Source organism: Lepidochelys kempii, chromosome 6 (genome assembly GCF_965140265.1).
Source record: "Lepidochelys kempii isolate rLepKem1 chromosome 6, rLepKem1.hap2, whole genome shotgun sequence".
Classification (NCBI taxonomy): Eukaryota; Metazoa; Chordata; order Testudines; family Cheloniidae; genus Lepidochelys; species Lepidochelys kempii.
The window spans coordinates 123,899,667-123,914,288 of NC_133261.1; the positions used below are offsets into that span (position 1 = coordinate 123,899,667).

At 44.2% G+C, this 14,622-nt stretch overlaps 1 long non-coding RNA gene across 1 annotated transcript in view; it reads left to right on the plus strand.

Annotated features, from left to right (window-relative positions):
• Window positions 1-1,580: 1,580 nt before the first annotated feature.
• LOC140913938 (uncharacterized) overlaps window positions 1,581-14,622 on the plus strand; it is a 44,293-nt gene continuing 31,251 nt past the window's right edge. The window contains exon 1 of the long non-coding RNA XR_012159705.1: window positions 1,581-1,622. This is a non-coding gene — a long non-coding RNA (uncharacterized lncRNA). The remainder of the gene's footprint in view (window positions 1,623-14,622) is intronic.

Below are 14,622 nucleotides of genomic sequence, written 5' to 3' on the forward strand. Positions count from 1 at the left end.
GGGGATCAATATAACAGCCGCACCTTTCTTCCCAGATCCTTAAGCTGGGGAGGACATTACTGCATGCTGCACACCACTGCAGAGTTGTCTTAAGGTAATTATTTCTAATAGCTGTTACTGTTTTCCCTGCAAAAACTATATTATATCGTATCCTTTTGTATCGTCAGCTGAAGCCTGTTGTTTCTGTAGCAAAAACAATAGGCCCGCGGATTAGGACTGCGTATTATGGACCTAGTAGCACAGCAGGCTTTTGGGTTTTGTACCAATCCTATCAATTCCTGGCATCATTCCCCCTTTACTCCTGGTAATTAATCTTTTCATGAACGCTGTCACATTTAGAGCCATTTCATTAAGTTTCTGGTTGCTACATTTTATGTAACTCACTGCATCTCTCATCTGCTCCATCAGCTGGATAGAAGCACAAAGAGGTCATGCTGCAGGGATGGGTTTGCTTTCCTTCTGTGGGGTTTTTCTCTCCACAGCACACAAGTTCAAATAAATTGAACAATCTGACAGCCACAGACAAGAAACTACATGTAAAGAACTGTAATGTGGCAAAGTCAACCACCACCAAGTTACAGCATGTCAAAATTAAGGTAGCCTATGAGACCTTAACTCAGTCCCTTTTGTGCGTTATGATACAGCTTTGTCCAGAGTCAAGGAGAAAAACAAGTCTCTTGGGACATACTGCAATGCCCTTAGCCACAGGACAAATCCTTGCTTTTCTTACAGCTCTGGGCCTCTTTCACTGTCCATACTGTACACTGAATGAGGAAATGGTCCTGTAGAACAAATAGCATGCAATCATTAATGGGGAATGATCCTCACTTGCCTTGCAAGGTCATAGTATTAGGCCTGGCTCAATAATAAAAGCTGTGAAATCCACAAAATCATTAACACCAGGCAGTGAAAAAGCAGAGACTAAAACTCATGGTCTCCTCCTGGCTCCCAGCCCAGTACTCCTTCCCATAGGCCAGAGTTGTGGAACAGCAGCTGCTGGTGATGTCCCATCTGAAGCACAAGCTCAGTGGGGGCCCCAAGTGTGTTCAGTGCAGATAGAGGTTTCAGAGATTTCACAGCATAGCGTCGAGAAAGCTCTACTGAGCTTGTGCAAATGGCAATTTCTGCAAGATTGTAATTTGGCTAAATCACAGGGACAGAAAAAAGCACCTCTCTGACTCCCCTAGCCCTCTGCCAAATTTCATGCTCCTTTTCCAAACCATGGAGACATTATAGCGCTTCCTAAAGCCAGTTGGAAACAATTTTTAGCATTTGAAAAACCACCTCTTTTCATCTAAACTCAGAAATGGTTGAGCCATTTTTGATAAAATGTTACAAACAAATTCAGCCAGACGCAGAGGATGAACAAGGAAAATGTCAGTTCAAACATTCTGAGGCGGGCAAAGTTATAAGCAACTGAAAACAGGGGCTTATAATGGAAAGTGTTATAAAACCTTAACTATAGGCACTGCTGCCAGCTCTGCCTCTAATTAGGGACAATGGTTTTGTTTTAATAGCTCTCTCTTCTTTATAGGCAAATCTTGTCTAGGAGGTGTCTGCCTGAGTGATCTCAGGTTTTGCTTCTGTTATAGTCAGAATGGGTCCGTGGGCATCCTATTAAGGTGAGATTTTAGTTTGTGTGGTGTTAGGCCTGGCTCCCCTTCTTGGATGTTTCCTGCCCATAGTCAAATCACAGTGCTCACAGTCCTTCCTCAGGGCAAAATCCTCCAGCAGAGCACACAGCCCCAGCAGATGAGTTTGTAGGGCGGAGGAAGAGAATTATCTCTACCAATCTAAAATAGGCAGCACAAAGCCACTGACCATGTGCCTGTCCCTCCCCGCAAATCCACAACTACGGTCCTGCACAGACAGCAGCCATGGCGTTTAGCTGCTTGGCATGCAGATTCTCTGTTTCATGGTCCCACCATGCAGTGCAGTTGCAGCATTTCCACTGGGTTTGGGGCCTCGCAGCCAGGTGCGGGGGGGCACTAGAATTTGGCACTTGATCCTCACCCGAGCAAAACTCCCATTGGAATTGCTGGGAGCTTTGCTGGTGCAAGGACTGCCAGGCGGGGTGTAAATATAGACAAACACTTTTCTGCATGAACTGTTTGTGTAACTGCGCTTGGCTGAGATCTTCTCTTCTGACACGGGCATCCTGAAGCAGAATGCAGCCCTCTTTCCATTATCTGTATTGCCTTTTCATCAAGGTATGGTATAGTGAGTGGATTTTTTTTTTATGGCCCACTGACCCTATTGCAATAGAGGAGGTAAAATATTTTCATTACCCTCTCCCCAGAATGTAGAAATCTTCAAAGAGGATGTAGGAGGGAGGTTAGCTTCTTAACCCTAATTTCCCTACCATTGGCTTTGCTTGGCTGCTCATCACAAAATTAGTCCTCATGCTCCTTGCATTGGGGCACTGGGATTGTTGTAGGGTTTTCTTTTTTTAAAACAAGAAATCATTTCATATTGTAAACCCAGCGATTATTTCATGCTGTTTAAACTATATTTGTAGTCTTTGATCATACATAAGCAGCCTGAAGTGAACTGCTGATAGAGGGAGGATATTGTTCTCAACATTTCTCTCTTTGTTCATTGCATTGTGCCTATAAGCTTGCATAAAATTTTCACCATGACAATGTGCCTTTATTAATTCTTTCAGTACTACATATAGTGAAGCACCATAACTCATTCCCAAGTTGGGTGGTTATGTAATTTTGTCTAAGCATGGGGGTACATCTATCTATCAATCTATATTTATATAAATATAGGTATACACACACACACACACGTAATATCCATCCTCACACTTGCATATCTGTACATACATAACCAAGAGGATTCTCTACACCTTGAAGTCTTTAAATCACCATTTGAGGACTTCAATAGCTCAGACTCATGTTACAGGAGTGGGTGAGTGAGATTCTGTGGCCTGCATTGTGCAGGAGGTCGGACTAGACGATCATAATGGTCCCTTCTGACCTTAAAGTCTATGATTCTATGATTCTAAGAGCTCCCACTGAAGGCAGATCTGAACATCGATTAATTAGCCCCCAATTTAGCAAGGTACTTAAGCCCATGCCTTACTTTAAGCAAGTGACTGATCCCTGCTCCTGCAGAAGTTTAAAGTGAGGCACGTGCATTAGGTACCTTGTTGAATGAGGGCTTTACATACGAAGGTCATGGGCACCTTGGGCAGATAGCAACTAAGACATAACATATATAAAGCACTTTCCAGCCAAAGAGTGTTTCAAACAGCAGCATGTTAAGGCTCACAAGACCCCCCATGTGACAGGTCACTATTGTTATCCTCATTTGCAGATAGAGAAGATGAGGTTCAGATAGGATAAGTGGATACCACAAGTCAATAGCAGCTGGGAAGAGAACCTAGAGTGAGCAGTCTTTAGTCCTTTTCTGCTCTCTTTCTTTTACAGATTACAAGTCATTATAATTAGGCCACATGATGTACTAAGTGATTTATTTCTCTTTCAACAAAGAGCCTAAGGACTTGGCTTTCAGTGGGAGTTACGCGCAAGTCCCAGCCTAGAGAGTCCAAAAAATACATTCGAAGATGAAGTATTCCAAAAGCAGGACATGACAAGGCGGCTTGTGCAGCCTTTACTCCGCCCTGTGCGTATGTGCATTGCGTGATCACCTGCTATTTCTCCGACAGTTCAATAGATCACCACCAGACATTTGTTTTTCTACAACCAGGGTTTGTTCTTGTTTTTAAGAAAACAAAAAATGAGAAAGAATGATCGGACTATATGTGGACGGTGGAATGATTTGTGACCAGAATGTCTGATCACATATGGCAGGGGTGGCCAACCTGCAGCTCCAGAGCCCCGTGCGGCTCTTCAGAAGTTAATATGCGGCTCCTTGTCTAGGCACTGACTCCGGGGCTGGAGCTACAGGCCCCAACTTTCCAATGTGGCAGGGGTGCTCACGGCTCAACCCCTGGCTCTGCCACAGGCCCTGTCCCGACTCCACCCCTTCCCACCCCCTCCTCTGAGCCTGCCGTGCCCTCGCTCCTTCCCCTCCTCCCCCAAGAGTCTCCTGCACGCCAGGAAACAGCTGATCGGGAGGTGCAGGGAGGGAGCAGGAGGCGCTGATCTGTGGGGCTGCCGGTGGACGGGAAGCGCTGGGAGCGAGGAGGGATGATGGGGGGCTGCTGACATATTACTGTGGCTCTTTGGCAATGTACCTTGGTAAATTCTGGTTCCTTCTTAGGCTCAGGTTGGCCGCCCCTGACAGATGGTGTAGGAGGGAGTCTCTCTGGTCCTCACATAAGGAAAACCCTTTCCTTCCATTCGTACGAGCCATGCTGCCTTTATGTTACAAGGTACTCACAAATGAGCAGTGTGTTTTGTGTCCTTGTCTGTGCCTCACCCAGAGAGAGTGTGAGTCTGCTACCCCCATCAACTAAAGAAGGCGACTCTTTAGCTGAAGCTGTAAAGTCTCATGCTTTTAGCTCAGGATGTCCCTGGTTCAATCCCCTATGTCAGCCCAAATGGCACTCATCACAAATGTGTCAGTGCCTTTTGTGGGACCCTTGTCTCATTCATTCCCTCTGTATGTAGGTTTATTGCAGTTTTAACTCTAGAGGTAAGTCAGCCACACGCAAATGTACCCCACTTTGCGACAGAGTGCCAAAAGAAGTGCAGCAAATATAATGTGCAGGCATAAAAGTCTCCATGCTCACTCAAATCAAACCAATTCCATGCTGGATTCTATCCTAGACATTTCCATCAATTTTAAGGCCAGAAAGGACAGCTATGATTATCTAGTCTAATTTGCATTACACAGGCCGTGGAAATTCACCCAGTAATTGCTGCATCGAGCCCAGTAGTATGTGACTGAACTTTTTGTAAAGATATTTAATCTTGACTTAAAGACTCCAAACAACAGAGAATCCACCTCATCTCTGGCTAGGTTGTTCCACTGGTTAATTACTAGAGCTGGTCAGAAAATGCATTTTCCATCCCCTGAAAAATGTTGAGATTTCAAATTTTTTTCCTGCCAAAATGGGGCAAAAAGCCAAAATTTTGATTTTTTTTTTGCAAAACAAAAGTCCGAATAAATAAATAAATACATGTGATTTTCATTTTAGATCGATTGAAATGTTTCATTTAGATGAAAGTGAAATATTTTGTTTCAGTTTTGACTGTTGTAATTGTTTGTATATAAAACCAATAAAGTAACTTTCTAACCACAAAGCCATTTTGTAATGAAAAAGTGAAACTTTTCATTCTGAAGATGTCAAAATGGGACATTGTCAAACCATTTTTTTCCAACTCTTTCTAAACAAAATTTTTGTCAAAAATCAAGACAATGTCACAAAAAAATTCACTTCAGATTAAAATTACATTTTCTGACTGAAAACTGGTTTGATGAAAATTTTCTGACCAACTCTATTAGTTACCTTCTCTGTGCATCTAATTTCCAACTTGACCGTGCCTAACTTCAGCTTTCAGTTACTGGATCTTCTTGTGGCTCTGTCTTAGAGAGCGCTCCTGCGTCAGATATACTCTTCTAGGGCTGTTAAAAAAAATCCTAGGAATTATTTTATAAAGGGGGAAATTGTATTTTTTTCTACACTCATCCTCATACTCCAAGATGCCTCAAACATTTTGCTTATGCTTTCAAAAAAAAAAATTTGCTTCACGCAGTGCCCAAGCTCAGAAAATTTCAGCTGAAAATAGGGAATTAGAATGGCGATGCTTAGGGAACATTTTCTACACTCACTGTAACATAGATACTAAACAAGGGTTGGATCCAATGCCCCATTTAAGAGAATGGAAAGATGCCCCTATACAGGTGATCTCCATATGACAAAGTGCAGGCCCCTAGGATAAAAAGCATTCATCATACACTTTGTCTTCTTCACCTGCACTCTGCCCACCAGTCCACCTCCACTGGCACTACTTGGAGTATTCCAAACTCTTCAGCAACTTTCAAACAAATCCTACACAGGATTTGAACCCAGTGCCTGGAGAACATAAAGCAGTAGAATCACTCTAACTGATTCCTCCTGGGTGTGTCATGTGCAAAGCATGAAGCTGAATGCAGGTTAAACCAAACAAGGGAAACTTTATTAAACCCTGTTCTTTCTACATGGCTGAGTTGCTTCCAGGCTAGCTCCCCATGTCCCCTGTGTGACAGATATTGCAGTCACACACACAGTATCTATGGGGACCATTTTGTGTGAACTCTGTGGGCCAGGGACTGTCTATAACTCCAAGTGGGAGCTCTGCCAGGAACTCAGAAACAGCGAGGGGTGATTGAGGGGAATCACGCAAGTTCTAAACACCACCAGAGAGCTGCCACCCTTTCCCAGAAACAAACAGACAAAGAAAAGTCTTTTAATAAAGAAAAAAGGGCTGGGTTTAAACTGACTCAGGCCTTCTCTCTGATCCAGCACATGGACCGGCCCTGCTGCCCACTCTTGTGGGCGGGTGGGTTGGAAAGACTTTGGCCTACTAGGGCGCCATCAGACTGATGGTGACCTCTGGTAAGTTGTTTGCATGCATATAGGAACCTTTATTGTTTTATAGGTTTTCTTTGTAATGTTCTACCTTAAGAATAAGTGTGCTTGCTGAGAAAGAGCGGTGTGGTAACTTGTACCTGCTGGCAACACACTGCTCATTGCCTTTAGAGACAAACAAAATGCAGCTGCTGGCTTTTAGGCAGACTAATTTGTTGGAGATAGACTGTATGAGGCAGGAAGCTGTGCAGCCTTAGGCCCCCAGTCAGGGGAGAAGGAGAGAGAGAGAGAGACCCAAGAGAGCTGATGGCTGGGGTGCCCTTGAAAGACCATGGAGCAGGAGCCTGAAACTGTGACTCCCTGTTCTATTGGTGTCCCATCAGTAACAGTTCCTCCTGGGCACATGAGCCATCTGACTACAGTTCCACTGATCATGGTAAGTCTTCCCTATTTCACAAACATTTTAATATACACACAACAAACAAATAATTGATGCCCAGACATCCACCGCTGAGTTGGAGCCTTGTCTTGACCACAGGCCTAACTGGTTACATAGTCTTTGAAATAGTTTGGTCTCCTCAACAGGTGACAATACTGGGAGTGACCTATCTCAGTCTCCCTGTCACCAAGTCTGGCAAACTCTCTCTCTCTCTGTAGTCTCCCTCCCTCCCTGAGGGACTAGCTTCTGAGTGGTTCTCTGTCTCTCCATCCTGTGATGGCCTCCGTATCTCTGTAGGCTGTGTCTGGGTGTTGTGTCTGATGGTTCGTAAGTGTCTCATGTTTCTTTGGATGACTTGTCCCTCTTGCGTAGACACCTCATAGGACTTGGGTGCCACTGTGTCCCACATAACTCCATTAGTTCCCTCTCTCTGGTGTTTCTCTAATTGGCTGGATCCTCACAGATTGCCTGTCTCCAGGGCCAGTATACACTTGACAGACCTGTCATATTCAAAGTGCCTGCTTTCTCTGATTGTTGGCTATCTCCTCTCAGTGGTATCTCCATCCTTCCGGCCACAACAGATTTCCCCTAATTGGTAACAGGGTTTTGGTCCTTTGTCCCATCAGCGCCTCTGATGGACTGTTTTGGCACCCCTGTGATGTGGTAGTCCTGTATTGTTTAGCTGTTTTCACAGCTGATGCCCCCCTTACCAGTACTTTGGGAATGAGGCATGCTGGTCAAACTCCAGGTGGTGTGTAAATTGCTTTAATTGTTCCCAGGCAAATTGGGGTCCATGATCAGTGAGTACAGTGTCCAGAATGCCATATCTTGCAAAGTGGCCCTTCAGTTTAAGAACATGCGAGTGGCCATATTGGGTCAGAACAATGGTGCATTTAGGTCGGTGTCCTGTCTTTCAATTGTGTCCGGTGCCAGACGCTTCAGAGGGAATGAACAGAACAGGGCAATTTATCAAGCGATCCATCTACGATCTTCCAGTGTTAGCTTCTGGCAGCCAAAGATTTAGGGATACCCAGGGCATGGCATTGCACCCCCAACCATCTTGGCTAGTAGCCCTTGATGGACCTGTCCTCCATGATCTTATCTAGTTCTTTTTTGAACCCAGTTATACTTTTGGCCTTCACAATATCCCCTGGCAATGAGTTCCACAGCTTGACTGCGTGTTGTGTGAAGTAGTACTTCCTTTTGTGTGTTTTAAACCTGCTGCCTATTACTTTCATTGGGTGACCCCTGGTTCGTGTGTTATTTTAAGGGGCAAATATTACTTCTTTATGCACTTTCTCCACCCCAGTCATGATTTTATAGCCCTCTATCATATCCCCTCTGAGTCATCTCTTTTCTAAGCTGAACCGTCCGTCTTTTTAATCTCTCCCTGTATAGAAGCTGGTCCATGCTGAAGTGAGCTGTAGCTCACGAAAGCTTATGCTCAAATAAATTTGTTAGTCTCTAAGGTGCCATAAGTACTCCTTTTCTTTTTGCGAATACAGACTAACACGGCTGCTACTCTGAAACCTAATTATTTTTGTTGCCCTTCTCTGTACTTTTCCCAGTTCTTATATATATATTTTGAGATGGGGCAACAAGAAGTGCACACAGTATTCAAGGTGTGGGTGTATGGATTTATATAGTGGCATTATGATATTTTCTGTCTTATTATCTATTCCTTTCCCAGTGGTTCCTAACATTCTGTTAGGTTTTTTTTGGACTGCCGCTGCACATTGCCAATCACTGACTTGCTTGTTGTATCAGGCAGGGCACTGACCTTCCAAAAATGTGAATAGTAGTCCACTGTAATCAAGTACTGCTTTTCCTTGAAGGTAAATAAGTCCACTCCCACCTTTTCCCATTGTATCACCATGAACTTCCCATCTGACAGAGTTGCTTTCTGCTGGTGGTTATCCCATGACCAACAGGTGTCACTCACACCCTTCTATCGAGGAGCAGAGTTATGTATTCATTCCCAGCCAGTAAACACACTCTTGAGCCCATCTAAGACAGCTGTCAGTGCCCAGGTGTGAGTCAGATATATTTTCCATAACTTCCATACACAATGAGACAGGGACAACAACTCTCTGTCCTAAAATGTGATTCCATCTTGCACGCTCAGCTCATCTTTAATTTGAAAATATGCGTCTGCTCCTAACAGCACCTGGCTTTTGTCTTCTGGCCACCCTACTAGGACTGCTCTCTTGAGTGCGTGTAGTTGGATGTCTTTTTCCATTGTTTCTTTGATTTCCACCAGCTTTGCCACTGAAACTGGGAGATTGAATCCATTAATGTCCTGCACTATGTCCTTATCTCCTTCCCCCAACCCCTCACCAATACTGGCTATATATGTTCAGCTCAGGGTGTCAGCTAACACCAGCAATTGGCCTGGACAGTATCTGATGTCTACCTGGTAGCACTGGAGGTGCATCAACACGTGCTGCAATCTCTTTGGAGCGCTAAAAGAGGGCTTTGCCATGATCGTCTGTAGGGGTTTGTGGTCTTATTGCACTGTTACTGGATGGCCATAGATGTACTGATGGAATCACTCCACTCCAGATACCACAGCCAGAAACTCTTTTTCTATTTGGGCTTACCCCTGTTCAGTCTCAGATAGGAGTTTGCGGGCATAGGTGATTGGTGGCTCCTGCAAAAAAATTACACCCAATCCTTTTGCCGATGCCTCACTCTGGAGTCTCGGTGGCTCTTCTGGCTTGTAGTACTTCAGGACAGAGGCATCCGTTGTCATTTGTTTCAGCGTGTCAAATGCTCGCTGTTGGGAACCTGCCAGTCCCACTCAACATCCTGCCTTGGGAGCTGACATATGGGTACCGCTACAGCCAGGTGTGGGCAGAACTTGGACAGAAAATATGTTATTTCTATGAAGCACTGTACCCCTTTCATATCCACTGGAGCTGCCCCTGAGTGCCTTGATCTTGTTGGGATCTGCTTTCAGTCCCTCTGCTGCGAGCAGATGTCCAATGTATGTCACCTCATGCTGTTTGAGCTACATTTTTTGTGGGTTGAATATTATGTTCTTGTCCCTCATCACTATAGAAAAGCTTGTACTTTTCTGTCACAATCTCATTCAGCTTCTGTATAATTGCTCCCCTCACATACAGTGAGGATATCATTTGCAGACCTTCCAGCACTTGGGTTTGTGTTGTCTCTAGAACACCTCTGGTGCTGGGCTTATGTCCATCGGCATGTCCGACCATCTCTAGCATCCACATGGCGGTGTAAGGGTTGTCAGCATGCTGGACTCTTTATCCAGGCTTATGTGCCAAAACCTATTTCTCACATCACAGGCCATAAAGATTCTGGCTTTGGAAATGTCTGGCAAGATGTCATCAACTATGGGCAGTGGATAGCGGCATCTCTTTAATGCTTAGTTCAGTGGCTTTGGCTCTATGCAGATGTGTAATTTGCCTGATGGTTTTGTTGTATTTTTTTTTTATCACCACCATGCTACTTACCCAGGCTGTTCTGGTTTCTATAGGTGCTATGATACTCCTACTCTGCAGGCTTTTGAGCTCCTTATTTACTGGATTACAGAACATAGCTGAATTTTCCTTCATGATAAGTACAGAGGTTCCACTGTGGAGTCTATGTCTAGCCGCAGCTTTCCTTTAAGGCACCTGTTGCCTTTGAAAACATCCACATATGCTTCTAAAATAGTCTTCATTGTCCATGGGACCCCCCCTTTTGCTTCTTGCATTGCAGCTATAAAATTCTGACTCTACACCCTAATGAGATCTGTGGTTTGTGTGGATGTATTCCCTAAGAGAGGTTTGTGGATCTTACCATCCACCCCCACAAACTTCAGTTGGTACCATCTGTTATTTTTCAGGTTAGTTACCATGAGGTCATATTTTCTGATACTCGGCACGATGCTCTCATTGTACATAATTGCATCGTGCCTGCTCTTTGTAATGGGTGTGTCTGAGTGCAATTCACACTGAGAAATTACATTTCAGGAGGACCCAATATGCAGCTGAAATCGCACCAGGCACTTGCCTAGTCACACTGTTGCATGCACGGAGGTTTATATTGTCCCTTGTTGTTTTCCTGTCCCAACAGCCTGAATCTGATATGCTCTTGGACTCAAGGAGAGAGTCAAGGTCCTCACTGCTGTCTGATGTGCCATCACCCTCTTATACAAGTCGGACTGCAGGAAGGACTCTGCTCTTGCACACACTGCTAAAATGTTCAATTTACCATATTCCTTTCAATGCAGTCCTAGTGCGGGGCACTTATGCTGTCCCCGACAGTAACAACATCTCACTAGGGGCATGGAGCCCTGTCCACCTGCTCTCCTTTGTGGTTGCCCAACGACATGTACTTTGACGGTGTTGCTCCTCCCTAGGACTTTCATTCTCCCTTGCGGCTTCCGCTGCACACCCCAGGTCTAAACATCTGTCTAATGTGAGATCACCTTCTTGGAGCAGCTGCTCTCACAGGTGCTGATCCCAAGTGCTGCAGGCTACCTTGACCTGAACCAGGGAGTCAGTCAAGCCCCCCAAATTGCATGTAATAGCCAGTGTGCATAAGGCTGTGATGTAGAGGTCTATGCCCTCCCCTGCAGACTGGTCTCTAGTAAGCAAGCTGTGTTGCTCCACAGTTTCATTCTGCTTTGGGTAGCAATAGTTCCCCAGGACTCTGAGGGCTGCTTTGAGGCTTAAGACAGTGGGTGAGCTTCAGAACGGTGTGTCTCGCTCTGCCTTGTTCCCCAACCAGGTAAAATAATAGTTTTTACTTTCCTGCTGTTGTCATCCTTCTGAAGGACCAGCTCTGTGTACCGCTCAAACATCTCCTTCCACCAGTGTAGCCCATAGGGCTAGCTTGCGCTGACTACATTCACTGTCTTGCCTTCTTTCTATTTAGCTACTTTGCATGATATTCAGCAGTAATGCAAGGAACCTACAAGCCTCTATCCTGTCAAACGTTAGCTTCAGCAGGTTAGCATAAGGCTTGAGGTCTATGAACTTTGAACAGAGAAATGGCCCAGTGGAAAACTCCAAGTATTGGGGAGCTGAAAATAGAGAATTTAAGAGGAAATTTTGACATAGGTACGTGACCCAATCACAAGAGTGTCATGGCTACGAATTGACGTACATAACAGGTACATGAGCTACATCTGCAGATACCCAACCACAAGAGGGATATGGTAATGAATCGACGTATATGCTAATAAATTGAAATAATTGATATACTAACCTGTAAGAGAAGGACACTCCAGCATTAGTAAGGTGAGGATATACAAATACGGAAACGAGGTAATATCCGTACTGAATATGCATCAAACATAATGGTGTCAGCGTATCATGTTATAAAAGTTGCATCCCAGTCTAGGGGTGGTAGGAGAAGGAGATTTAGTCCTTGGGTGGTGCCAGAGTGATGGCCACTGGTGATGAGGGGGAAGGTGTTGGTGATGAGGAAGATGATGGCTAATATTTCAGGTTGTTCTACAAGGACTGGTGTGAGTATATGGATGTACATGCTGTAGTCTCTCTATCTACCTGACTGAGCTGGGGTGCTAAATTTATTAATAAACTATATTTGTAAATGCAGAAGAGTTCCTACTGTGTGAGTGTTGCAACATCAGGGTTCCCAACTATATAATAATTTGAATAATAGTGGGCCTGATCTTGGGACAAGGACCTGTCAACCCTCTAAGGAATCTCTATCCTTAGAGGTTTTTAAGGCCCAGCTTGACAAAGCCCTGGGATGATTTAGGTGGTGTTGGTCCTGCTTTGAGCAGGGGGTTGGTACGTCGGCAGCTGCCCGGGCTTCAGACCATCTTCTGTAAACATCCTTACATTCCATTCTTCCTCCCTCTCTCTCTGTTTTGCAGTGGTCTTCTGAAATGCACATTTATGCAGCAACACTTTATAAGAGATGTCACACTATAAAAGATGAAAATTCCCCCTTTTGCCACAACCACACAATATATTTTACCAGAGATACCTGCGTGCACCCCCATTGGCTTCAGCGGGGTCGTGTATGTATATAATTGAGAACCTATTTTCATCAGCAGGGTCTAAACCTGCACAGATGGGAGTAAAAACATATAATTTAATTTTGCATTGCCAGACATGGCTCCTGGGAACAAAACTGCCTCTCCCAATAATGCTGAAGTTCTGTAGAGAAGTGCCACAATCTCAGATGGAACATACAGTCACACAGATCTAAGTGTCCACACCAGTCCTGAGCCCCTTTTCCTTCCCCTTCACAAGAAACCAGACTCTCCCATTTAAATCAACAGGAGGCATTCGTATTTATACGGGGCGGGGAGGATGCTGGTTTTTAAAACAAAGTTGCTCATCAGTACAAAAGCAAACATCTTTTTTTTAAAAAAAGTGCACTCGGAAAGCAGTGCTTTGGTGATGTTTCAAAACACATTGGGCCAGAATCTCAATTACGGTTGGACCTCTTTTTACCACGCAGATGAAAGTGTAGGGTGTGGCTCAAAGAAGAGAGGTGTGTCGGGGGCAGGGAGAAGGAAAGTGCAGAATTCTACTATGCTAGGCCAATATGGTCGCTTAGCTTGAGGGGGGGAAGGGCAAGTATGGGAAGGATGAGGGTTACAATTAGAACTGGCTGACTAGCAAGAAAAACATCAGTGACTATTTATATGGTGGAAAAAATACTTCCGTTTGCAACAAATATTTATAAGATTTATCCAATCGACTCTAGTAAAAGACTGTGATGTCTTTGGGGGAGGACCTGCATTTCCTTACACATTATTTTAAACAAGAAAGAACGCCTCATAGGGAAAAAATAACACAATAATGATTTTATTATTAGTAGCAGTAGTATTTAGTGCCTAGGATCCTATTGTAGCAGGTGTGGAATAAACCAAAAGAAAAAACTAGTCCCTGCCCAAAGAGTTTAGAATGTATGCTTTTAGTACATACTCACCTTGTTAACTGCTTTGTGTGTAGATGTAGTTTTTAATAATATATATTATAAATTAATATACTGTAAGCAAAGCCCTGATCCACCAAACCACTTAACCAGATATTTAACTTTTTAAAGATATTTAAGTGCATGAGTAGTTTCATCGATTTCCACGGTACCAGGTTCCCCTCAAGCTTTACCTCAACCAATTTAGTGAATGTTAGAGATGGCGTATCTTGTCTGCGTTAGACTTTTCAAGTGTGTTAGTGAGAACATGCTACTTAACATATGCTAACATCACACCTTTAAATCCTGGTCTAGAAAAGGCTGAAGACACCATGAGCAAAATCCTGCTCCGTTATTCCAAATAAAGAACAACTGAAGTCAATGAGGTCACTTTGGATTTACACTGACAACAGAATTTGACTCCAAGGAACTTTTTGTTTTAAATGTGGCCTTAGAAATTCAAGTTCCGTAGGCAAGGCCACCTCAGGGAGGGATCCGGATTCCTTTGGCCTGAGGGCATTAGTTTAGTGGTAACATAGATGAGCAATGAAGTAGGAGGACAGCATTGGAAAGGGAGATGAAGGTAGTAAGGAGGCAAAAGGACTGGCGGGGATGGAGAATGAGGTGAGATGCGAGCAGAGATATCGGTGAGGGGAAGATAGCCTCAGAGGTGAGAGTAATGAGTTTAAATTTGATGCAGTGAGAGAAGGGGAACCAATGGAGAGATTAGAGGAGGTGAGTACCAGAGCTGAAGCAGAGGAGAGGCAGGGATGCTGGAGAAGGTCAC